Source organism: Haliotis rubra, unplaced genomic scaffold, assembly GCF_003918875.1.
Source record: "Haliotis rubra isolate DU_JTF1 unplaced genomic scaffold, ASM391887v1 Scf655, whole genome shotgun sequence".
NCBI lineage: Eukaryota > Metazoa > Mollusca > Gastropoda > Lepetellida > Haliotidae > Haliotis > Haliotis rubra.
This window is the reverse complement of record NW_025767363.1, coordinates 374,610-399,937: the sequence shown is the minus strand read 5'-3', so window position 1 is coordinate 399,937 and position 25,328 is coordinate 374,610. Positions and strand designations below refer to the sequence as shown.

General features: G+C 40.1%; 1 protein-coding gene and 1 long non-coding RNA gene across 2 annotated transcripts in view; one reads left to right on the top strand and one right to left on the bottom strand.

The window, feature by feature from the left end:
* Positions 1 to 25,328, bottom strand: part of LOC124257273 (protein draper-like) — a 200,260-nt gene that overhangs the window by 110,750 nt on the left and 64,182 nt on the right. The window lies entirely within an intron of this gene.
* Positions 23,425 to 24,791, top strand: LOC124257279. The gene is made up of 2 exons (XR_006893223.1): positions 23,425 to 24,027; positions 24,626 to 24,791. It is a non-coding gene; the product is annotated as an uncharacterized LOC124257279 (long non-coding RNA).

The following is a 25,328-nucleotide window of genomic DNA, read 5'->3' as shown; positions in this document are numbered from 1 at the left end:
TGTGGCATTTTATAACATTACAAAGTGATATTTAGGTAGATATAATACCAATCTATGGATTTAAACCCATTTCAAGATACATCTGTGAGGTATAAGGTGCGTTTGAGCGCCCGAGCCAAGCCGGACCGAAAGCTTGTGATACTGTGTCTTTGTTGAGAATGTATAGTAAATAGGGCTTCACTTTCAGCGACGTTTTTGCTTCAAATACAACGCTTTGAGCCTCTGTGAAGTGATATTTAGGTAGATATAACACAAATCTATGGATTTAAACACAAATCAAGATATATGTGTGAGGTTTAAGTAGTTTTTGACAGCGCAGGCCAAGCCGGGCTGAACAGAGGCTAAACACATTTGATTGAGGCTATCTTGTGAATGGAGAGAGAAAAGGGCTAACTTTAACGAACCACTTATCTTTACATGTTGCATTTGATAACATTACAAAGTGATATTTAGGTAGATATAATACCAATCTATGGATTTAAACCCATTTGAAGATACATGTGTGAGGTATAAGGTGCGTTTGAGCGCCCGAGCCAAGCCGGACCGAAAGCTTGTGATACTGTGTCTTTGTTGAGAATGTATAGAAAATAGGGCTTCACTTTCAGCGACGTTTTTGCTTCAAATACAACGCTTTGAGCCTCTGTGAAGTGATATTTAGGTAGATAAAACACAAATCTATGGATTTAAACACAAATCAAGATATATGTGTGAGGTTTAAGTAGTTTTTGACAGCGCAGGCCAAGCCGGGCTGAACAGAGGCTAAACACTTTTGATTGAGGCTATCTTGTGAATGGAGAGAGAAAAGGGCTAACTTTAACGAACCACTTATCTTTACATGTTGCATTTGATAACATTACAAAGTGATATTTAGGTAGATATAATACCAATCTATGGCTTTCAAGATACATCTGTGAGGTATAAGGTGCGTTTGAGTGCCCGGGCCAAGCCGGACCGAAAGCTTGTGATACTGTGTCTTTGTTGAAAATGTATAGAAAAGACAGCATCACTTTGAGCAAGGTGTTTGCTTCAAATACTACGCTTTGAGATTCAGTGAAGTGATATTTAGGTAGATATAATACCAATCTATGGATGTAAACACATTTCAAGATACATCTGTGAGGTATAAGGTGCGTTTGAGAGCCCTGGCCAAGCCGGACCGAAACCTTGTGATACTGTGTCTTTGTTGAGAATGTATAGAAAATAGGGCTTCACTTTCAGCGACGTTTTGCTTCAAATACTACGCTTTGAGACTCTGAAGTGATATGTAGGTAGATATAACACCCATCTATGGCTTTAAACACATTTCAAGATACATCTGTGAGGTTTAAGGTGTTTTTGACAGCACGGACCAAGCCGAGCTGAACAGCGACTAAACACTTTTGATTGAGGCTATGTTGTGTTTGGGGAGAGACAAGGGCTTCACTTTAACGGAGCAGTTTTCTTTACATGTTGCATTTTATAACATTACAAAGCGATATTCAGGTAGATATAATACCAGCCTATGGATTTAAACACACATTTCAAGATACATGTGTGAGGTTTAAGGTGTTTTGACAGCGCGGGCCAAGCCGGGCTGAACAGAGACTGAACACTTTGATTGAGACTATATTGTGAATGGAGAGAGAAAAGGGCTAACTTTAACGAACCAGTTATCTTTACATGTGACATTTTGTAACATCACACAGTGATATTTAGGTAGATATAATACCAATCTATGGATTTAAACACAAATCAGAATACATGTGTGGGGTTTAAGTTGTTTTTGAGAGACCGGGCCAAGGCGTACAGAACGCTTGTGATACTGTTTGTTGAGAATATGTAGAAAAGATAGCTTCACTTTGAGCAAGGTGTTTGCCTCAAATACAACGCTTTGAGACTGTGTGAAGTGATATATAGGTAGATATAATACAAATCTATGGATATAAACCCATTTTAAAGATACATGTGTGAGGTTTTAATGTGTTTTTGACAGCACGGGCCAAGCCGGGATGAACAGAGACTAAACACTTTTGATTGAGACTAAATTGTAAATGGAGAGAGAAAAGGGCTTCACTTTAACGAACCAGTTATCTTTACATGTTGCATTTGATAACATTACAAAGTGATATTTAGGTAGATATAATACCAATCTATGGATTTAAACACAATTCAAGATACATCTGTGAGGTATAAGGTGCGTTTGAGCGCCCGGGCCAAGCCGGACCGAAAGCTTGCGATACTGTGTCTTTGTTGAGAATGTATAGAAAATAGGGCTTCACTTTGAGCAAGGTGTTTGCTTCAAATACTACGCTTTGAGCCTCTGTGAAGTGATATTTAGGTAGATATAACACTAATCTATGGATTTAAACACAAATCAGGATATATGTGTGAGGTGTTAAGGTGTTTTTGACAGCACGGGCCAAGCCGGGCTGAACAGCGACTAAACACTTTTGATTGAGGCTATGTTGTGTTTGGGGAGAGACAAGGGCTTCACTTTAACGGAGCAGTTTTCTTTACATGTTGCATTTTATAACATCACACAGTGATATTTAGGTAGATATAATACTAATCTATGGATATAAACACAAATCAGAATACATGTGTGGGGTTTTAAGTTGTTTTTGAGAGACCGGGCCAAGGCGTACAGAACGCTTGTGATACTGTTTGTTGAGAATATGTAGAAAAGAAAGCTTCACTTTGAGCAAGGTGTTTGCTTCAAATACTACGCTTTGAGACTCAGTGAAGAGATATTTAGGTAGGTATAATACCAATCTATGGATTTAAACACATTTCAAGATACATGTGTGAGGTATAAGGTGCGTTTGAGCGTCCTGGCCAAGCCGGACCGAAAGCTTGTGATACTGTGTCTTTGTTGAGAATGTATAGAAAAGACAGCTTCACTTTGAGCAAGGTGCTTGCTTCAAATACTACGCTTTGAGACTCTGTCAAGTGATATGTAGGTAGATATAACACTAATCTATGGCTTTAAACACATTTTGAAGATACATGTGTGAGGTTAAATGTGTTTTTGACAGCACGGGCCAAGTCGGGCTGAACAGCGACTAAACACTTTTGATTGAGGCTATCTTGTGAATGGAGAGAGAAAAAGGCTAACTTTAACGAACCACTTATCTTTACATGTTGCATTTGATAACATTACAAAGTGATATTTAGGTAGATATCATACCAATCTATGGATTTAAACCCATTTGAAGATACATCTGTGAGGTATAAGGTGCGTTTGAGCGCCCGGGCCAAGCCGGACCGAAAGCTTGTGATACTGTGTCTTTGTTGAGAATGTATAGAAAATAGGGCTTCACTTTGAGCAAGGTGTTTGCTTCAAATACTACGCTTTGAGACTCTATGAAGTGATATTTAGGTAGATATAACACTAATCTATGGATTTAAACACAAATCAGGATATATGAGTGAGGTTTAAGGTGTTTTTGACAGCACGGGCCAAGCCGAGCTGTAGAGAGACTAAACACTTTTGATTGAGGCTATGTTATGAATGGAGAGAGAAAAGGGCTTCACTTTAACGAACCAGTTATCTTTACATGTTGCATTTGATAACATTACAAAGCGATATTCAGGTAGATATAATACCAGCCTATGGATTTAAACACACATTTCAAGATACATGTGTGAGGTTTAAGGTGTTTTGACAGCGCGGGCCAAGCCGGGCTGAACAGAGACTGAACACTTTGATTGAGACTATATTGTGAATGGAGAGAGAAAAGGGCTAACTTTAACGAACCAGTTATCTTTACATGTGACATTTTGTAACATCACACAGTGATATTTAGGTAGATATAATACCAATCTATGGATTTAAACACAAATCAGAATACATGTGTGGGGTTTAAGTTGTTTTTGAGAGACCGGGCCAAGGCGTACAGAACGCTTGTGATACTGTTTGTTGAGAATATGTAGAAAAGATAGCTTCACTTTGAGCAAGGTGTTTGCCTCAAATACAACGCTTTGAGACTGTGTGAAGTGATATATAGGTAGATATAATACAAATCTATGGATATAAACCCATTTAAAGATACATGTGTGAGGTTTTAATGTGTTTTTGACAGCACGGGCCAAGCCGGGATGAACAGAGACTAAACACTTTTGATTGAGACTAAATTGTAAATGGAGAGAGAAAAGGGCTTCACTTTAACGAACCAGTTATCTTTACATGTTGCATTTGATAACATTACAAAGTGATATTTAGGTAGATATAATACCAATCTATGGATTTAAACACAATTCAAGATACATCTGTGAGGTATAAGGTGCGTTTGAGCGCCCGGGCCAAGCCGGACCGAAAGCTTGCGATACTGTGTCTTTGTTGAGAATGTATAGAAAATAGGGCTTCACTTTGAGCAAGGTGTTTGCTTCAAATACTACGCTTTGAGCCTCTGTGAAGTGATATTTAGGTAGGTAGATATAACACTAATCTATGGATTTCAACACAAATCAGGATATATGTGTGAGGTGTTAAGGTGTTTTTGACAGCACGGGCCAAGCCGGGCTGAACAGCGACTAAACACTTTTGATTGAGGCTATGTTGTGTTTGGGGAGAGACAAGGGCTTCACTTTAACGGAGCAGTTTTCTTTACATGTTGCATTTTATAACATCACACAGTGATATTTAGGTAGATATAATACTAATCTATGGATATAAACACAAATCAGAATACATGTGTGGGGTTTTAAGTTGTTTTTGAGAGACCGGGCCAAGGCGTACAGAACGCTTGTGATACTGTTTGTTGAGAATATGTAGAAAAGCTTCACTTTGAGCAAGGTGTTTGCTTCAAATACTACGCTTTGAGACTCAGTGAAGAGATATTTAGGTAGGTATAATACCAATCTATGGATTTAAACACATTTCAAGATACATGTGTGAGGTATAAGGTGCGTTTGAGCGTCCTGGCCAAGCCGGACCGAAAGCTTGTGATACTGTGTCTTTGTTGAGAATGTATAGAAAAGACAGCTTCACTTTGAGCAAGGTGCTTGCTTCAAATACTACGCTTTGAGACTCTGTCAAGTGATATGTAGGTAGATATAACACTAATCTATGGCTTTAAACACATTTTGAAGATACATGTGTGAGGTTAAATGTGTTTTTGACAGCACGGGCCAAGTCGGGCTGAACAGCGACTAAACACTTTTGATTGAGGCTATCTTGTGAATGGAGAGAGAAAAAGGCTAACTTTAACGAACCACTTATCTTTACATGTTGCATTTGATAACATTACAAAGTGATATTTAGGTAGATATCATACCAATCTATGGATTTAAACCCATTTGAAGATACATCTGTGAGGTATAAGGTGCGTTTGAGCGCCCGGGCCAAGCCGGACCGAAAGCTTGTGATACTGTGTCTTTGTTGAGAATGTATAGAAAATAGGGCTTCACTTTGAGCAAGGTGTTTGCTTCAAATACTACGCTTTGAGACTCTATGAAGTGATATTTAGGTAGATATAACACTAATCTATGGATTTAAACACAAATCAGGATATATGAGTGAGGTTTAAGGTGTTTTTGACAGCACGGGCCAAGCCGAGCTGTAGAGAGACTAAACACTTTTGATTGAGGCTATGTTATGAATGGAGAGAGAAAAGGGCTTCACTTTAACGAACCAGTTATCTTTACATGTTGCATTTGATAACATTACAAAGTGATATTTAGGTAGATATCATACCAATCTATGGATTTAAACCCATTTGAAGATACATCTGTGAGGTATAAGGTGCGTTTGAGCGCCCGGGCCAAGCCGGACCGAAAGCTTGTGATGCTGTGTCTTTGTTGAGAATGTATAGAAAATAGGGCTTCACTTTGAGCAAGGTGTTTGCTTCAAATACTACGCTTTGAGACTCTATGAAGTGATATTTAGGTAGATATAACACTAATCTATGGATTTAAACACAAATCAGGATATATGTGTGAGGTTTAAGGTGTTTTTGACAGCACGGGCCAAGCCGAGCTGTAGAGAGACTAAACACTTTTGATTGAGGCTATGTTATGAATGGAGAGAGAAAAGGGCTTCACTTTAACGAACCAGTTATCTTTACATGTGGCATTTTATAACATTACAAAGTGATATTTAGGTAGATATAATACCAATCTATGGATTTAAACACAATTCAAGATACATCTGTGAGGTATAAGGTGCGTTTGAGCGCCCGGGCCAAACCGGACCGAAAGTTTGTGATACTGTGTCTTTGTTGAGAATGTATAGAAAATAGGGCTTCACTTTGAGCAAGGTGTTTGCTTCAAATACTACGTTTTGGGCCTCTATGAAGTGATATTTAGGTAGATATAACACCCATCTATGGCTTTAAACCCAAATCAGGATATATGTGTGTGGTTTTAAGGTGTTTTTGACAGCACGGGCCAAGCCGAGCTGAACAGCGCCTAAACACTTTTGATTGAGGCTATGTTGTGTTTTGGGAGAGACAAGGGCTTCACTTTAACGGAGCAGTTTTCTTTACATGTTGCATTTTATAACATCACACAGTGATATTTAGGTAGATATAATACTAATCTATGGATATAAACACAAATCAGAATACATGTGTGGGGTTTTAAGTTGTTTTTGAGAGACCGGGCCAAGGCGTACAGAACGCTTGTGATACTGTTTGTTGAGAATATGTAGAAAAGAAAGCTTCACTTTGAGCAAGGTGTTTGCTTCAAATACTACGCTTTGAGACTCTGTGAAGAGATATTTAGGTAGGTATAATACCAATCTATGGATTTAAACACATTTCAAGATACATGTGTGAGGTATAAGGTGCGTTTGAGCGCCCTGGTCAAGCCGGACCGAAAGCTTGTGATACTGTGTCTTTGTTGAGAATGTATAGAAAATAGGGCTTCACTTTGAGCAAGGTGCTTGCTTCAAATACTACGCTTTGAGACTCTGTCAAGTGATATGTAGGTAGATATAACACTAATCTATGGCTTTAAACACATTTCAAGATACATGTGTGAGGTTTAAGGTGTTTTTGACAGCACGGGCCAAGTCGGGCTGAACAGCGACTAAACACTTTTGATTGAGGCTATCTTGTGAATGGAGAGAGAAAAAGGCTAACTTTAACGAACCACTTATCTTTACATGTTGCATTTGATAACATTACAAAGTGATATTTAGGTAGATATCATACCAATCTATGGATTTAAACCCATTTCAAGATACATCTGTGAGGTATAAGGTGCGTTTGAGCGCCCGGGCCAAGCCGGACCGAAGGCTTGTGATACTGTGTCTTTGTTGAGAATGTATAGAAAATAGGGCTTCACTTTGAGCAAGGTGTTTGCTTCAAATACTACGCTTTGAGACTCTATGAAGTGATATTTAGGTAGATATAACACTAATCTATGGATTTAAACACAAATCAGGATATATGTGTGAGGTGTTAAGGTGTTTTTGACAGCACGGGCCAAGCCGAGCTGTAGAGAGACTAAACACTTTTGATTGAGGCTATGTTATGAATGGAGAGAGAAAAGGGCTTCTCTTTAACGAACCAGTTATCTTTACATGTTGCATTTTATAACATTACAAAGTGATATTTAGGTAGATATAATACCATGGATTTAAACACAATTCAAGATACATCTGTGAGGTATAAGGTGCGTTTGAGCGCCCGGGCCAAACCGGACCGAAAGTTTGTGATACTGTGTCTTTGATGAGAATGTATAGAAAATAGGGCTTCACTTTGAGCAAGGTGTTTGCTTCAAATACTACGTTTTGGGCCTCTATGAAGTGATATTTAGGTAGATATAACACCCATCTATGGCTTTAAACCCAAATCAGGATATATGTGTGTGGTTTTAAGGTGTTTTTGACAGCACGGGCCAAGCCGAGCTGAACAGCGCCTAAACACTTTTGATTGAGGCTATGTTGTGTTTTGGGAGAGACAAGGGCTTCACTTTAACGGAGCAGTTTTCTTTACATGTTGCATTTTATAACATCACACAGTGATATTTAGGTAGATATAATACTAATCTATGGATATAAACACAAATCAGAATACATGTGTGGGGTTTTAAGTTGTTTTTGAGAGACCGGGCCAAGGCGTACAGAACGCTTGTGATACTGTTTGTTGAGAATATGTAGAAAAGAAAGCTTCACTTTGAGCAAGGTGTTTGCTTCAAATACTACGCTTTGAGACTCAGTGAAGAGATATTTAGGTAGGTATAATACCAATCTATGGATTTAAACACATTTCAAGATACATGTGTGAGGTATAAGGTGCGTTTGAGCGTCCTGGCCAAGCCGGACCGAAAGCTTGTGATACTGTGTCTTTGTTGAGAATGTATAGAAAATAGGGCTTCACTTTGAGCAAGGTGCTTGCTTCAAATACTACGCTTTGAGACTCTGTCAAGTGATATGTAGGTAGATATAACACTAATCTATGGCTTTAAACACATTTCAAGATACATGTGTGAGGTTTAAGGTGTTTTTGACAGCACGGGCCAAGTCGGGCTGAACAGCGACTAAACACTTTTGATTGAGGCTATCTTGTGAATGGAGAGAGAAAAAGGCTAACTTTAACGAACCACTTATCTTTACATGTTGCATTTGATAACATTACAAAGTGATATTTAGGTAGATATCATACCAATCTATGGATTTAAACCCATTTCAAGATACATCTGTGAGGTATAAGGTGCGTTTGAGCGCCCGGGCCAAGCCGGACCGAAGGCTTGTGATACTGTGTCTTTGTTGAGAATGTATAGAAAATAGGGCTTCACTTTGAGCAAGGTGTTTGCTTCAAATACTACGCTTTGAGACTCTATGAAGTGATATTTAGGTAGATATAACACTAATCTATGGATTTAAACACAAATCAGGATATATGTGTGAGGTTTAAGGTGTTTTTGACAGCACGGGCCAAGCCGAGCTGTAGAGAGACTAAACACTTTTGATTGAGGCTATGTTATGAATGGCGAAAGAAAAGGGCTTCACTTTAACGAACCAGTTATCTTTACATGTTGCATTTGATAACATTACAAAGTGATATTTAGGTAGATATCATACCAATCTATGGATTTAAACACATTTCAAGATACATCTGTGAGGTATAAGGTGCGTTTGAGCGCCCGGGCCAAGCCGGACCGAAAGCTTGTGATACTGTGTCTTTGTTGAGAATGTATAGAAAATAGGGCTTCACTTTGAGCAAGGTGTTTGCTTCAAATACTACGCTTTGAGACTCTATGAAGTGATATTTAGGTAGATACAACACTAATCTATGGATTTAAACACAAATCAGGATATATGTGTGAGATTTAAGGTGTTTTTGACAGCACGGGCCAAGCCGAGCTGTAGAGAGACTAAACACTTATGATTGAGGCTATGTTATGAATGGAGAGAGAAAAGGGCTTCACTTTAACGAACCAGTTATCTTTACATGTTGCATTTTATAACATTACAAAGTGATATTTAGGTAGATATAATACCAATATCTGGATTTAAACACATTTCAAGATACATCTGTGAGGTTTAAGGTGTTTTTGACAGCACGGGCCTAGCCGGACCGAAAGCTTGTGATACTGTGTCTTTGTTGAGAATGTATAGAAAAAACAGCTTCACTTTGAGCAAGGTGCTTACTTCAAATACTAGGCTTTGGGCCTCTGTGAAGTAATATGTAGGTAGATATAATACTAATCTATGGATATAAACACATTTCAAGATACATGTGTGATGTTTAGTTTGTTTTTGACAGCACGGGCCAAGCCGGGCTGAACAGCGACTAAACACTTTTGATTGAGGCTATGTTGAGAATGGAGAGAGAAAGCTTCACTTTAACCAGCCAGTTATCTTTACATGTGGCATTTTGTAACATCACACATTGATAGTTAGGTAGATATAACACAAATATATGGATTTAAACACATTTCAAGATACATGTGTGGGGTTTTTGAGAGTCCGGGCCAAAGCGGACCGAATGCTTGTGATACTGTGTCTTTCTTGAGAATATATAGAAAAGATAGCTTCACTTTCAGCAACGTTTTTGCTTCAAATACTACGCTTTGTGCCTTTGTGAAGTGATATGTAGGTAGATATAATACAAATCTATGGATATAAATACATTTCAAGATACATGTGTGAGATTGAAGTTGTTTCTGACAGCACGGGCAAAGTCGGGCTGAACAGAGACTGAACACTTTTGATTGAGGCTATGTTGAGAATGGAGAGAGAAAATGGCTTCACTTTAACAAGCCTGTTTTCTTTACATGTGGCATTTGATAACATTACACATTGATAGTTAGGTAGATATAATACTGATCTATGGATTTAAACACATTTCAAGATACATATGTGGGGTTTAAGTTGTTTTTAAGAGCCCGGGCCACGGCAGACCGAATGATTGTGATACAGTGTCTTTGTTGAGGATAAGTAGAAAAGATAGCTTCACTTTGACCAACGCTTTTGCTTCAAATACTACGCTTTGAGACTCTGTGAAGTGATATGTAGGTAGATATAATACTAATCTAAGGAAATAAATAAATTTCAAGATACTTGTGTGAGGTTTAAGGTGTTTTTGACAGCACGGGCCACGTCGGGCTGAACAGAGACTAAACACTTTTGATTGAGGCTATGTTGAAAAATGAGAGACAAGGGCTTCACTTTAACGGAGCCGTTTTCTTTACATGTGGCATTTTATAACATTACAAAGCGATATTTAGTAGATATAATACCATTCTATGGATTTAAACACAATTCAAGATACGTGTGTTACGTTTGAGTTGCCTTTGACGGCTCAAGTCAAGCCGGACCGAACAATTGTGGCCGAGATAATGTTGAGAGTGTGGGGGAGAGATCGTATCATATAAAGGTGGGCATGCTTTAAATACGATGAATAATGAAATTATGGGGTAGTATGTGATTGGATATAGATGTAATAAACCGATGGAAATGTGTATCGGAATTGACTGAAGTATTTATACGTTTTAAATCCTGTTTCGTTTAACGATTCGACTTTTAGACGTAACCTCGGTCAGCCAGTTCACAGGCTTCTCGTCTTCCTGAGTTTTAGCCGATTTACTCGTAATAAAGTTATTATGGTACGCGTTTATGGCTTCTGATTGATCATTATTACCATGCGTGTATGTTGCATTAATTAATTGTAGGCATGGTGATCGTTAATGGGTTTATTAGCCAATTATATATTTGGCCCGCCTTGGCCCGGCCCGGCCCGACTTTTAGGCCATCCCCTCAATTCTTGATGCTTGAACCCTTCTGTTGGTCAAGTCACGACTGCTGGCCATTCACATCTTGTCCCATTCTGCCTTCATCCCTTTCATCCCTTGGTACACCTAAACCATTGTCTATTAGATACAGGAACCACTTCATGAGCCTGAAAACTGCAGGCTTCACAACATGATTGTCAGGACTCCTATCAACAGGTGAGGCAGAATAAACTAACTTCCTGAGCTTTACCCCTCAATGCACTTTGCAACAACAGGGTCCAGTACGTCTGAGGAAATTGTATAGAGTTAGACACATATCCGGAAAACTTGTCAATGTCGCATTCAGAAATGGTTGGAGAGAGGGCTACGTGCCTGGAAATGACCAGATGATCTATTACCAGTTAGGGAACTGATGGATAGATCATCGATGAATCCTCTCACTCTTAACAACAGAATAGTCCGTGCCATGCTAAACGATGTTAAGTATAATTGTGTACAAGAATGTGGTTGATTTTGAACAGTTGAGTACAAGGTTTTGTTAATATTTCTGTGCAAGTATGCTTTGACACGTCGTGTACAATAGATCGATAGATCACACCTTCATTCATCCACCAGGCAGTCTTTTAATATCTGAACTGACACCAGGCAGATCTGTTGGGGAAATAGTATCAATTTGTGTCAAGGATTAACCCGTGATGAGCCCGGTCAGAATTTATCTTCAGTAACCCATGCTTGTCGTAACGGTCGGTCAGGCTCGCTGACTTGGTTGACACATGCCATTGTATCCCAATTGCGTAGAACGATGCTCGTACTGTTGATCACTGGATTATCTGGCCCAGACTCGATTATTTACAGACCGCCGCCATATAGTTGGTATTGTGCTGAGTGCGGCGTAAAACTTAACTCACTCACTACCAAGGATTAGTCACTGAAGGTTACTGAGGAACTCCTAACCAGTAGTTTATAATTTAATATGTTTGGCTCTGCACGTAGTTATCCTGGCACAGTGGCAATATTACTTTAATGTGAACCTCTCTGTTGGCAAAAGGCCAGTACTAGTGGCTACGTTCAAGTCAATGACAGACAAGTCAATGGTGAGGCGAACTGTAAAAATAGACGGGCACCTAGTCACAGTCACGTGATAAATGAGTAATGATTTCCCCGAGAATAGCTGCTACAAAACTTGTAATGCACTGGCTGACATTGATCCATACATATAGAACACCTAACACATAGCTGTCAAATTGTACTAAATGTCATAACAAACAATATCGATATTGGAAAGGACATAACTCTTGTAGGTTTAAAACTAGTTTTTAAAGGACTTTTGATTTCAAATAACCATTTATGATATACCTTTAGGTCCAATGTATTTCCACCTCTTACATGATACTTATACATTATTATATTCTCAAAAATATGAAGAAAACCTTTTCGTGATAATTATAGTCGGATTTTCAAAGTGACTTTGATTTCAATTTTCAAAGGTGTCAAACCGTCATGGTCGTCAATATTGCCCGTCGTAACTGGGTAAGTTAGAGACATACTACCCATGAAACTGTGGAGTGCGGTTTCATATGCACTGACATTTATCCAATCGAAAGTCTTCTAATTTATCATCATCATCATCATCATCATCATCATCATCAACTAAGAACTTATATAGCGCAAGAATCCAGTCAGTATAACTGCTCAAAAGCGCTTTGAGAGGATGCATGTCACATGTATAAGCAAGGTCCACTCTGTCTAGGCGTATGTCTTTGAGAATAGGTGAGTCTTGAGATTGGTTTTAAAGGTTGCCAAGTTATTTATAAGTCTCAGTTTTATTGGCAGATCATTCCAGAGTCGTGGAGCTGCTCTGGCGAATGATCGATCTCCATAGGTGGTGGTTCTTGCGTGTGGAACACACAGCATGCTTTGTCCAATGGATCTAAGAGACCTTGGTGGCTTGTATTCCTGGAGGAGTTCCTGGAGATACACAGGGGCTAGGCCTGTCCTTGCTTTGAAGGTTAACAGGAGCACTTTATAAGTGATTCTGTCTGCCACCTTCAACCAATGAAGTTTCTTTAGCACTGGAGAAATGTGGCTGTCTTTCTGTGTCTTTGTCACGAGTCTAGCTGCACAATTCTGAACGCGCTGCAGCTTTGCAATCAATTGCTTTGGTAGTCCAATTAGAAGAGCATTGCAGTAATCTAAATGGGACACAACACAGCACTGAACAAGAGATGTTACGGTCTTAAGATTTACAAATCGACGTATTTGGGCAATGTTTCGAATATTAAAATATGCATGTCTGCATACTTTGTTTACATGGGACTCTGCATTCATAGATGAGTCAAATACAAATCCCAGATAATGTAAAATGTTTGTTTTTCTCCTGTATAACAACTGTGTACAGTGTAGCAGTGAGACATTAGCCCCAGCCTTGCTCCCTCCTACCGTATCTGTTTCTGTGTGCACATGGCAGAGGTAAAACAACATAATGTAAAATGTTTGTTTTTTTTCCTATATGACAACTGTGTACAGTGTAGCAGTGACACATTAGCCCCAACCTTGCTCCCTCTTACCGTATCTGTTTCTGTGTGCACATGGCAGAGGTAAAACAAGACAATGTGAAATTTTTGTTTTTCTCCTATATGACAACTGTGTACAGTGTAGCAGTGAGACAGTAGCCCAAGCCTTGCCCCTTCCTACCTTATCTGTTTCTGTGTGCACATGGCAGAGGTAAAACAAGATAATGTAAAATGTTTGTTTTTCTCCTATATGACAACTGTGTACAGTGTAGCAGTGAGACATTATCCCAAGCCTTGCCCCTTCCTACCTTATCTGTTTCTGTGTGCACATGGCAGAGGTAAAACAAGATAATGTAAAATGTTTGTTTATCTCCTATATGACAACTGTGTACAGTGTAGCAGTGAGATATTAGCCCCAGCCTTGCTTCCTCTTACCGTATCTGTTTCTGTGTGCACATGGCAGAGGTAAAACAAGACAATGTAAACTGTTTGTTTTTTCCCTATATAACAACTGTGTACAGTGTAGCAGTGAGACATTAGCCCCAGCCTTGCTCCCTCTTACCGTATCTGTTTCTGTGTGCACATGACAGAGGTAAAACAAGATAATGTAAACTCTTTGTTTTACCCCTAGATAGCAACTGTGTACAGTGTAGCAGTGAGACATTATCCCCAGCCTTGCTCCCTCCTACCGTATCTGTTTCTGTGTGCACATGGCAGAGGTGAAACTAGATAATGTAAACTCTTTGTTTTCCCCCTAGATAGCAACTGTGTACAGTGTAGCAGTGAGACATTAGCCCCAGCCTTCCTCCCTCCTACCGTATCTGTTTCTGTGTGCACATGGCAGAGGTAAAACAAGATAATGTAAAATGTTTGTTTTTCTCCTATATACCAACTGTGTACAGTGTAGCAGTGAGACATTATCCCCGGCCTTGCTGCCTCCTACCGTATATGTTTCTGTGTGCACATGGTAGAGGTAAAACTAGATAGTGTAAACTCTTTGTTTTCCTTCTAGATAACAACTGTGTACAGTGTAGCAGTGAGACATTAGCCCCAGCCTTGCTCCCTCTTACCGTATCTGTTTCTGTGTGCACATGGCAGAGGTAAAACAAGATAATGTAAACTGTTTGTTTTTTCCCTATATAACAACTGTGTACAGTGTAGCAGTGAGACATTAGCCCCAGCCCTGCTCCCTCCTACCTTATCTGTTTCTGTGTGCACATGACAGAGGTAAAACAGGATAATGTAAAATGTTTGTTTTTTCCCTATATAACAACTGTGTACAGTGTAGCAGTGAGACATTAGCCCCAGCCTTGCTCCCTCCTACCGTATCTGTTTCTGTGTGCACATGGCAGAGGTAAAACAAGATAATGTAAACTGTTTGTTTTTCTCCTATATGACAACTGTGTACAGTGTAGCAGTGAGACAGTAGCCCAAGCCTTGCCCCTTCCTACCTTATCTGTTTCTGTGTGCACATGGCAGAGGTAAAACAAGATAATGTAAAATGTTTGTTTTTCTCCTATATGACAACTGTGTACAGTGTAGCAGTGAGACATTATCCCAAGCCTTGCCCCTTCCTACCTTATCTGTTTCTGTGTGCACATGGCAGAGGTAAAACAAGATAATGTAAAATGTTTGTTTATCTCCTATATGACAACTGTGTACAGTGTAGCAGTGAGATATTAGCCCCAGCCTTGCTTCCTCTTACCGTATCTGTTTCTGTGTGCACATGGCAGAGGTAAAACAAGACAATGTAAACTGTTTGTTTTTTCCCTATATAACAACTGTGTACAGTGTAGCAGTGAGACATTAGCCCCAGCCTTGCTCCCTCTTACCGTATCTGTTTCTGTGTGCACATGACAGAGGTAAAACAAGATAATGTAAACTCTTTGTTTTACCCCTAGATAGCAACTGTGTACAGTGTAGCAGTGAGACATTATCCCCGGCCTTGCTGCCTCCTACCGTATCTGTTTCTGTGTGCACATGGCAGAGGTGAAACTAGATAATGTAAACTCTTTGTTTTCCCCCTAGATAGCAACTGTGTACAGTGTAGCAGTGAGACATTAGCCCCAGCCTTCCTCCCTCCTACCGTATCTGTTTCTGTGTGCACATGGCAGAGGTAAAACAAGATAATGTAAAATGTTTGTTTTTCTCCTATATACCAACTGTGTACAGTGTAGCAGTGAGACATTATCCCCGGCCTTGCTGCCTCCTACCGTATCTGTTTCTGTGTGCACATGGTAGAGGTAAAACTAGATAGTGTAAACTCTTTGTTTTCCTTCTAGATAACAACTGTGTACAGTGTAGCAGTGAGACATTAGCCCCAGCCTTGCTCCCTCTTACCGTATCTGTTTCTGTGTGCACATGGCAGAGGTAAAACAAGATAATGTAAACTGTTTGTTTTTTCCCTATATAACAACTGTGTACAGTGTAGCAGTGAGACATTAGCCCCAGCCCTGCTCCCTCCTACCTTATCTGTTTCTGTGTGCACATGACAGAGGTAAAACAAGATAATGTAAAATGTTTGTTTTTTCCCTATATAACAACTGTGTACAGTGTAGCAGTGAGACATTAGCCCCAGCCTTGCTCCCTCCTACCGTATCTGTTTCTGTGTGCACATGGCAGAGGTAAAACAAGATAATGTAAACTGTTTGTTTTTCCCTATATAACAACTGTGTACAGTGTAGCAGTGAGACATTAGCCCCAGCCTTGCTCCCTCTTACCGTATCTGTTTCTGTGTGCACATGGCAGAGGTAAAACAAGATAATGTAAAATGTTTGTTTTTCTCCTGTATAACAACTGTGTACGGTGTAGCAGTGAGACAGTAGCCCCAGCCTTGCTCCCTCCTACCGTATCTGTTTCTGTGTGCACATTGCAGAGGCAAAACAAGGTAATGTAAAATGTTTGTTTTTCTCCTATATAACAACTGTGTACAGTGTAGCAGTGAGACTGTAGCCCAAGTCTTGTTCCCTCTTACCGTATCTGTTTCTGTGTGCACATGGCAGAGGCAAAACATGATAATGTGAAATGTTTGTTTTTCTCCTATATGACAACTGTGTACAGTGTAGCAGTGAGACATTAACCCCAGCCTTGCTCCCTCTTACCGTATCTGTTTCTGTGTGCACATGGCAGAGGTAAAACAAGATAATGTAAACTGTTTGTTTTTCTCCTGTATAACAACTGTGTACAGTGTAGCAGTGAGGCAGTAGCCCAAGCCTTGCTCCCTCTTACCGTATCTGTTTCTGTGTGTACATGGTAGAGGCAAAACATGATAATGTAAAATGTTTGTTTTTCCCCTATATGACAACTGTGTACAGTGTAGCAGTGAGACATTAGCCCCAGCCTTGCTCCCTCCTACCGTATCTGTTTCTGTGTGCACATGGCAGAGGTAAAACAAGATAATGTAAACTGTTTGTTTTTTCCCTATATAACAACTGTGTACAGTGTAGCAGGGAGACATTAGCCCCAGCCTTGCTCTCTCCTACCGTATCTGTTTCTGTGTGCACATGGCAGAGGCAAAACAAGGTAACGTGACCAGGAAACTAAGGTTAATCCATTATTGTTCAATAGCAATCAAACAGTCAACTCCCTTCCACTGATGTAACCACCAGAGCTTGAAATATAGACCACCTGTGGAACCGCCTCATGTGTTTCCTATTCAGATCTAAGCATGCAGATCCATGGTGACAAGAAACTCTTTAATGCTGCATGAGTGAGTGAGTATCTCAGCCATATCGTGACGAAAACAATGTATACACCATAAAGCAAAGCTGCATGAGTGAGTGAGTTAATATTTAACGTCACATCGGCAATATCTCCTCAGCCATATCGTGACGAAAACAATGTATGCACCATGAAGCAAAACTGCATGAGTGAGTGAGTTAATATTTAACGTCACATCGGCAATATCTCAGCCATATCGTGACGAAAACAATTTATACACCATAAAGCAAAGCTGCATGACAAAAGGGATGATTTCAGCTTCCAACAGTCAACCTCCCTTCATGTGGAGCATCACACAAACAGCTCCAGCCTTTGGTGTTGAGGTTTCACAACAATTGAGGTACAATCGTGAAAAATCTGTTACCAGGAGAGTCATGCTGCTCCTGCTCAGGGTTACGATATTCAAGGCCTTACTAAGACTTCATTGACATGCCAGTGCCAAAAATGATGTCCCATGTAATTTTCTTTTTTGACTTGTACCATACTTTTTTACCTGCTCTCATCATTACTTAGGGGTGATGCATAAACACTGTGCTTTTAGTGCAGACACCTCGTGGTAAGGACTTTGTCCCTACTCTACTTCAGTTCGACAATGATATATATTAGACAATATAGCCTTTATACCACAATAGTAGACAACATAGCCTTTATACCACAATAGTACACAATATAGCTTTTATACCATAATAGTACACAATATAACCTTATACCACAATAGTAGACAATATAGCCTTTATACCACAATAGTAGACAATATACCCTTTATACCACAATAGTAGACAATATAGCCTTTATACCACAATAATAGACAATATATCCTTTATACCAAAATAGTAGACAACATAGCCTTTATACCACAATAGTAGACAATATAGCCTTTGTGCCACAATATTAGACAATATAGCCTTAATACCACAATAGTAGACAATACAGCCTTTATACCACAGTAGTAGACAATATAGCCTTTATACCACAATAGTAGACAATATAGCTTTATACCACAATAGTAGACAATATAGCCTTTATACCACAATAGTAGACAATATAGCCTTTATACCACAATAGTAGACAATATACCCTTTATACCACAATAGTAGACAATATAGCCTTTATACCACAATAGTTGACAATATAGCTTTTATATCACAATAGTAGACAATATAGCCTTATACCACAATAGTAGACGATATAGCCTTTATACCACAATAGTAGACAATATAGCCTTTATACCACAGTAGTAGACAATATAGCCTTTATACCACAATAGTAGACAATATAACCTTTTTACCACAATAGTAGACAATATACCCTTTATACCACAATAATAGACAATATAGCCTTTATACCACAATAGTGGACAATGTAACATTTATACCACAATAGTAGACAATATAGCCTTAATACCACAATAGTAGACAATATAGCCTCTATACCACAGTAATAGACAATATCGCCCTTATACCACAATAGTAGACAATATAGTCTTTATGCCACAATAGCAGACAATATAGCCTTTATACCCCAATAGTAGACAATATAGCCTTTATACATGTCGAGCATGGCCTGTAACCCATCTATTCACCTTAAATCCAACTTACTGAACACGACAAGCAGAATTATTCTCAAATCCATTATGATGTGTTGCTGTGTCTGTTGTCAACAGAAAGTGACACAACGTCAGAGAAAGTGTCCAGGTGTCACCCAACAAGTCAGGCCTGTCTCGATGAGGAAGGTATGGTGTAACTAGACAACTGGAGTTATCTGTAATCATTTTCTGTGTACATGATCGACAGATAGTGATCACAGTGGTATGACCATGTAGACTATGGGACTAGTTCCACCTGACAGAGCAGGATCACAGTGGTATGACCTTGCAGAGTATGGGACTAGTACCATCTGACAGAGCAGGATGACAGTGGTATGACCTTGCAGGGTATGGGACTAGTTGCACCTGACAGATAGTGATCACAGTGGTATGACCATGTAGAGTATGAGACTAGTACCACCTGACAGAGCAGGATCACAGTGGTATGACCATGCAGAGTATGGGACTAGTACCACCTGACAGAGCAGGGTCACAGTGGTATGACCATTCAGAGTATGGGACTAGTACCACCTCACAGATAGTGATCACAGTGGTATGACCATCCAGAGTATGGGACTAGTACCACCTGACAGAGCAGGATGACAGTGGTATTACAATGCAGAGTATTGGACTAGTACCACCTGACAGACCTGGATGACAGTGGTATGACCATGCAGAGTATGGGACTAGTACCACCTGACAGATAGTGATCACAGTGGTATGACAATGCAGAGTATGGGACTAGTTCCACCTGACAGATAGTGATGACAGTGGTATGACCATGAAGAGTATGGGACTAGTACCACCTGACAGAGCAGGATCACAGTGGTATGACCTTGCAGAGTATGGGACTAGTACCACCTGACAGATAGTGATCACAGTGGTATGACCTTGCAGAGTATGGGACTAGTACCACCTGACAGAGCAGGATCACAGTGGTATGACCATGCAGAGTATGGGACTAGTACCACCTGACAGAGCAGGATCACAGTGGTATGACCATGCAGAGTATGGGACTAGTACCACCTGACAGAGCAGGATCACAGTGGTATGACCATGCAGAGTATGGGACTAGTACCACCTGACAGATAGTGATCACAGTGGTATGACCATGCAGAGTATGGGACTAGTACCACCTGACAGAGCAGGATCACAGTGGTATGACCTTGTAGAGTATGGGACTAGTACCACCTGACAGAGCAGGATCACAGTGGTATGACCATGTAGAGTATGGGACTAGTACCACCTGACAGAGCAGGATCACAGTGGTATGACCTTGTAGAGTATGGGACTAGTACCACCTGACAGAGCAGGATCACAGTGGTATGACCATGCAGAGTATGGGACTAGTACCACCTGACAGAGCAGGATCACAGTGGTATGACCATGTAGAGTATGGGACTAGTACCACCTGACAGAGCAGGATCACAGTGGTATGACCATGTAGAGTATGGGACTAGTACCACCTGACAGAGCAGGATCACAGTGGTATGACCATGTAGAGTATGGGACTAGTACCACCTGACAGAGCAGGATCACAGTGGTATGACCATGCAGAGTATGGGACTAGTACCACCTGACAGAGCAGGATCACAGTGGTATGACCATGGTACGACAGCAGTATGGGACTAGTACCACCTGACAGATAGTGATCACAGTGGTATGACCATGCAGAGTATGGGACTAGTACCACCTGACAGAGCAGGATCACAGTGGTATGACCATGCAGAGTATGGGACTAGTACCACCTGACAGATAGTGATCACAGTGGTATGACCTTGCAGAGTATGGGACTAGTACCACCTGACAGATAGTGATCACAGTGGTATGACCTTGCAAAGTATGGGACTAGTACCACCTGACAGATAGTGATCACAGTGGTATGACCTTGCAAAGTATGGGACTAGTACCACCTGACAGATAGTGATCACAGTGGTATGACCTTGCAAAGTATGGGACTAGTTCCACCTGACAGATAGTGATCACAGTGGTATGACCATGTAGATTATGAGACTAGTACCATCTGACAGAGCAGGATGACAGTTGTATGACCTAGCAGAGTATGGGACTAGTTCCACCTGACAGATAGTGATCACAGTGGTATGACCATGTAGAGTATGAGACTAATACCACCTGACAGAGCAGGATCACAGTGGTATGACCATGCAGAGTATGGGACTAGTACCACCTGACAGATAGTGATCACAGTGGTATGACCATCCAGAGTATGGGACTAGTACCACCTGACAGAGCAGGATGACATTGGTATTACCATGCAGAGTATTGTACTAGTACCACCTGACAGAGCAGGAACAGCAATGACATCTCAACATTCATGCTACCTTGTGATTCTCAGGTCGCATGTCACATCACTGCTTTCATATATCCAAGTGAGCGAGTGAGTTTAGTTTTACGCCACACTCAGCAATATTCCAGCTATACGGCGGCGGTCTGTAAACAATCAAGTCTGGACCAGACAATCCAGTGATGAACAGCATGAGCATCGATCTACGCAATTGAGATACGATGACATGTATCAACCAAGTCAGCGAGTCTGACCACCCGATCCCGTTAGTCGCCTCTGACGACAAGCATGGGTTACTGAAGGCCACTTCTACCCCGGATCTTCACGGGTTTCATATATCTAAAACAGACTGACTGACTGACTGAGTTTAGTTTTACGCCGCTTTTAGCAATATTCCAGCAATATCACGGCTGGGGACACCAGAAATGGGCTTAACACATTGTGCCCATTTGGGGAATCGAACCCGGGCCTTCGGCGTGACGAGCCAACGCTTTGACCACTAGGCTACCCCACCGCCCTCTAAAACAGAACCATGAATAGTCAACACAAATGGAAAACACGTCTTCAGGCTGATTTTATAGCATTGTTCAGATAAGGTTCACAATCCAGTCAAATTACAAACAGAACTCGTTTGAACTAATCTAAACTTAGAATAGATCCCTATAGATCACAAAACGTCTACCAACATCTGAGTGATGGAACACTGACGGATTTGACCCAGAGGTCATTGGGGTCACGGCCCCTCTGACACACTTCTGTGAGACTTTTTTTCTGCTGAGGCTGCACAATACCATCCTGAGCTGCTGCCATTACCCCGTCTCTTGTCAGAGATATGACGGGGTTCTCAAGAACAACACAGGTTGCACAATATCACCCTGAACTGCTGCCATTACCTCGTCTCTTGTCAGAGATATGACGGGGTTCTCAAGAACAACACAGGCCGTGTTTTAGAGTGAAGGACCTTCTGTAAATAGATGTCTGAACAAACGTCCTACGACATATACGTTTCCACGGTAATGAGGACTGAGTCGGTGATGTTAGCGTAAAAAGGTTTTATTGTTCATGTAAATATATAACAACAATGTGTTGACTTCTATACCAGGAGCGAACATCCGTCGTTGAGTAAGAACACACTAAAGCACATGGAATCTCCTAACATCAAGATATAACATTGGTATCACATTTGATATAATACAATATATGAATTATGCACATGGGACGTGAACATTCTTTCACTCACTATCCTACTTACATGATGTTGCTTGAAACAATCAGTAATGTGGCGCATAGCATTGTCTTGTGATAGAGTAGAGTATTCATGACAGATTACTCTTACTGTTTTGATTCAACAATCGCGTCAGCTATTCCAATAATAACGGAGCAACATACAGAAAGCAGGTAGACAAGGGTATATGGAGATAACATACACATAACATTAATGTCAACACATGTACAGACGAAGAACGATATTACTGGCAAGACTACGTGGAGGAAGAGGGAGAGAAGAGGAGCACGTAAAAGGATTGAGACTATCATGATAAGGCGGGATACGTCGTTAGACGCCATGTTATATTCACTAATATTGTCAGACTGATGCCAGAGTATAACATAGTTAACTCATATGCATTTTCAAATATATATTTAACAATATTTATTCATTAACTAACACCATTAATTTCGTTCAGTTACATTAGTTGAGTTGAATAAAATCATATTCCTATCTGTACACACTATACAGAAACGACAAACAGGTTCAGCAGCTAGCATAGTGTTATACTCTCCAAACTGTTGATCATAATTCAATATGTATATTGTAACACATGATATATTTGTGATTACTCTTTCTCGTTAAAGTACAGATTCTAGTACTTTACTTTGCTGGGTTGAACCCACACCAACAGAAGTACTAGAATCTTCACTTTACTGAGAAATTGTAATCCCATACATGACATATGGTACATTAGACCCCTAAATGACATTGTGTAGTCTATATGTTGCCATTGGTGTATCAGACGTACACGGAAGGTCGTTTAGTATCCTCTATTCTGACCACTAAATGACATTGTGTAGTGTATATGTTGTAGCTTGTATCTACACATGTATCAGACGTACACGGAAGGTCGTTTAGTGTCCTCTATTCTGACCACTAAATGACATTGTGTAGTGTATATGTTGTAGCTTGTATCTACACATGTATCAGACGTACACGGAAGGTCGTTTAGTATCCTCTATTCTGACCACTAAATGACATTGTGTAGTGTATATGTTGTAGCTTGTATCTACACATGTATCAGACGTACACCTTTTTCACTTTACAGCATACACATGAACACTGACTATGTTTCCACAATGTCGCGCTTCCAACACAAACTGTAACATTATGTTAAACCGTATTTAGGGATACGGTGACAATAATTGGTGCACTAATACCCAACCCCTTTGTCTTTGTCTTTTTGCGTGAGTGAGTGAGTTAACATTTTAACGTCATATCGGCAATATTTCACACATATCTTGACGGTAACATTTTATGCAATAACATATGAAAACATTTTAAAGAATGAAACCTGTCGGCGATGGACAGTAAAATACTAGAGGATCACATATATGAATATAAAAACTAGCATGTTAAACTAAAACATTTTAATTAAAGAAGACAATACAATGTATAACATGTTATATAGTTCGCCAACAACTATGAGGATTTACAATGCCTGCATGGACTCTAGCTGCATTTATCCCGTGTCGTTTTGAACAATTAAACAGGTTGAATACAAATGATAAATTACAAAGAGACACAATCATGGTTTAGTAAAGGAATCAAATCGGTGAAGATACATTTAAAGAACGTGACTTCTTTTGATTAGTCAGATACGTAGTATTGCATCAGACCACATCCAAGACAGCATCCAGTGGGTCACAACCTTAACGACAAATCCCAAAGACTTTAAATCAGGAAACTCCGAAACATCAAAAGACTCCAAGCCTCTACCAACCGTGACCAAGGCTATTACATACCTCCTGCACACTACCCAGTCTTCAAAGATCACCATCAGTCATTCTACTAGAGGCATAACTACACCTGTGTTTATACTGACGACTGCAGACTTCAGGTGTTAACACTCCCATCTACCTAGGCTATGTGTTGGTGTTGTTGCTGGGATACGGAGAAAACGGACCCCAGCGAAAACAGACCCCCCAAAATATCGAGAAAACGGCCATAGCGCCAGAGAAAACGGCCACCGAACCGTGAGAAAACGGTCTCTGTGCCTAGGGAAAACGGCCAACATAGTTGCACCAAGATCAAAGGAGATTATATGATTATATATGTTCTAAGTAATAGAGATTTACTTCATTGCGGGTAAACTTTTAAAAATTGATTGTTTAATTTTGTTTCGATATCCATAGCGGTTTAACCTTTTCAAGATTGATTGGTTGTTTCCATAGTTACGAGGAACAAGCCATTCGATTGATTGTAGATTTTACAGGTAAGGTTAGTTGATGATAGAGAGATTAAAAGATGATAAGACAGTGTATACATTGACGAACGGATTAGTAGAATATTTAATTACATCAAATGGGAATAAAGAAGTGTGTTTTAACTAATTCCAACTATTGTTCTTGTAGTTCTGCCATAGTCCTAGTATGGTGATCTACCTTCAGTCGTAGGCAATCTATATCCTAAATATTTTAAATTTAATTAATTTAGATTGTATCACGAGTCACCATGAATCAGATCACGATATCCAATCACCCCGCTACTCCCTGTGTACTGACTGACGTGAGAGTGAGAAAACAGGTTGACAAAATAATTAATAGATCAACTTATCTAATACGTTCACCGCCACCCATTGAGTAATGATAAAATCTTCTAGTGTATATTCAATAATAAACTGTCGCCGAGTGAAGCCGCAAGCCCGAAATAATCCTTTCCGGTCGGCTGCCGTTACTTTTGAGAAGGTGGCGGCAGACACCCTTGGTCCTGATCAGCCAGCCGGCGTCCACTTTAACAAAAACATGAAATACCATTATTTGATAGATAGAATAT